General features: G+C 41.4%; 1 long non-coding RNA gene across 1 annotated transcript; it reads right to left on the reverse strand.

Moving 5' to 3' along the window:
- Positions 1–352: 352 nt before the first annotated feature.
- LOC140235993 (uncharacterized) lies at positions 353–2,485 on the reverse strand. The gene is made up of 3 exons (XR_011901731.1): positions 2,105–2,485; positions 1,329–1,439; positions 353–439 (listed from the first exon to the last, which is right to left on the reverse strand). It is a non-coding gene; the product is annotated as an uncharacterized lncRNA (long non-coding RNA).
- Between the last annotated feature and the right edge of the window lie 445 nt (positions 2,486–2,930).

Here is a 2,930-nt window from a genome sequence, read left to right on the forward strand (position 1 = left end):
TCCTTATAGCATGCAGCGGGTACTGCTTTGTTATTCAAATTCATGAAATTCTTCCATCGAGATGTTTTCATTGCGACTGATTGACAAATTGCCCCACATCGACGTAAATATCATGGCTACTACTAAAACACTGATCAATTCAGTGCTTATTTACGTCGATGTGGGGCAATTTGTCAATCAGTCGCAATGAAAACATCTCGACGGAAGAATTTCATGAATTTGAAGAAGTATGGAATTGTTTGCTTGATTTTCTTCTGAACTTAATAATCTATGCTTTATAATAAGGAGCTACAGTGTCAAACCTTGGCAAAACCATCACTGGATCAATAGAGATCAACACAAAGTGACTCCACGTCTTCCAGTCCTCTTCTGTTTCCCAGATCTCGTAGACGGCATAGTTACAGGTCCCCTCATGGCCTCAAACATTCTCACACTGTAGCTGCCATTGTGTATTAGTGGAAACAACAGAAATACAATGCATGACATTACTGGGTAAATACTGTATACCTTTTGGAACATAATTTTATCAACATATAATAAACTTGATGTTGAAAAGATGAACTGAAATGTTTCCAATTAGTACCATATTGATGTACCGGTACTTGTTTCAGGTTTCTCTAGGTACTGCTATTACAGTTTGCCTACAATATATTTAGAGGCATAGGGTCTATATATTGTAATTCTGCAAGGGGGAAAGCAATGATAAATGATGATGATGATGATGATGATAATCATGACTAGAAACATCATTTTCATTATTCAAGTAATAACAACAGTGATAATTCATCATGAAAATTTTATTATGATCACTACCATCACTACTTTATTATTCCTAATATTACTAACTTTGAAAAAACACACCAAATCACTATATTCCAAGTTTATCACAAAAGTCAAAAACATTCACAATGGGGCATAAAGTCTTGACTTCCTAAACTTCATCTTTGAAACTTTAGTTTCAACACACACACACACACACGCACACACACACAAATATATAACAATAAAGAGGTAAAATTTGAACAACAATTTTCAAACAGTACAAGTACTTGACTAAGTTAGTACTTGACTGGATTAGGCATCCAGAATTCTGCTCTGTTGAAAGATAGGGATGGCTGTTTATATCACATATCTATATCCTCTGAGAATTGTTCATTCAGCTTATTCAATCTCATAACTTTCCATAAGAAACATCACATTCATAGAAGAAAAAAAAAAGAAATAAAGTTAATTTTCCTCACTTTGTGATTAGTATAATATTACTGAAGCACTTTCCATTCAAAATATCACACCAGTGGGAATCTAGCAATGAGGACACGATGTCTTACCTCACACATCCATCATCTCTTCCTGCTGCATCAACGTATGTCCTCAGGTTGTCACGGAAACTTCATATTCTTTTCCTCCTGTACGGCGAACTACCTGCCGACAATGAATGCCTGTGGAGAGTAGTGATCGCGTGAATAACTGCAGTCAGCAACGCGCTGTCGTAATGATACTGACCTGTGTGACAGTAACTCTAAGTTAGTCTCATGGGGGGGGGGGAGAGAACAACTAGCAATCTATATTTCATGATGAGTTACACATTACTCCAGGTTAGAAGGCATATAACCTTGTTTTTTATGATGTCTATGATGGTCCCCCTTATTTAAAAGCCACCGTAATGTGTAACGTTAACATTAGACAGCGTAAGCTGTGAGCGCGAGCAGAAACAACCACAACTAAGTCAACATTGAATTCAATGCTTCCCCATGTCTCATTCAATTCAAATTTATGTGAGTGACTGGAAATGAGATACTAAGGAATCCCTGAAATTTTGGTGGAATTTGGTAGAGTGAAATTTGAGGTATATCTTCTTGCCTCTTAGATACGATATTGGCTTACTGCCAATACGGCATTACCATTTTACTACCGCCGGAATCTGTCTCTAAGAAGCCCATGACCGACGGCAACGAGAAGAGACAGATCTCAGACAAATTTCAATGGTCGCGCTCTGTCCACACGTAGTGCTCCTCTACAAGTTAGCGTGGATATGTCTTCCTGGACATTTTGCTGACTAAACCATACAGATACAGATCTCATCGGTCTACGACAGTTTACCAACCTGGGGTTGCTGAGGCTGAGCCCGTATCCGTAGTGCCGGTGCGGTGCCGGTGGTTGAGCCTGAGCCTATTTACAGCCTCAGGCTGTGGTCTTGCCCTTGGCCTGCTTGATGTTTGGGTTGGAGACCGGATCGTCATGGCAGGCGCTGCCGTAACTATACACAGCCCAGTCGCTGTACGTAGGATATTCGCACAGCGTACCTCCGTCTGGTCGGGCTATTCGTAAACGCTGCCGCTGATGTAACCCCCGCCCGGGGCGGCCGGGCGCTGTACCAGTAACGTGTTGGGGTCGCTGCTGCGGTTACCGCTGATGTTGCTCTGCTCGTGCTAACTTAGTCTCCAAGTATGTCCACGACCGGGCGACCTGATCCCGATCGATCTCGCGCTCGTCATCTCACTGGCAATGGCGGAGCTGAATCTCTTGCATAACGCCATCGAGATCGTTCCTACTCCCACTTTCAGAAGAGACAGACATCGAAATCGCTAATGCTTTGTATAATAGCGCGCGTACCACGCGAGCGTCTAGCTCTCACCGCACGGTATACGGGCTAGCAAGCGCGCGCGGATGTGCATGCGCAAGCAATTTGCAGATTGATGGTGTATACCACAGTGTACACGCAACGACACGTGCAGTGTAAGCTTGTGCTGCGCTGTATTGTCATCAAATGACTTTTTATTTTCATGGAATGATTTTTTGTTCATCGAATGGTTTTTTGTTCATCGAATGATTTCTTGTCGTAAGTATAGAACGCCATGTCAAATATATCTTGGGTCTAATATATTTTTGGTGAAATATATATATTTTTTGTCGAATATATTTCGGTCAAA

This window comes from Diadema setosum, chromosome 12, assembly GCF_964275005.1.
Source record: "Diadema setosum chromosome 12, eeDiaSeto1, whole genome shotgun sequence".
Taxonomy (NCBI): Eukaryota; Metazoa; Echinodermata; class Echinoidea; order Diadematoida; family Diadematidae; genus Diadema; species Diadema setosum.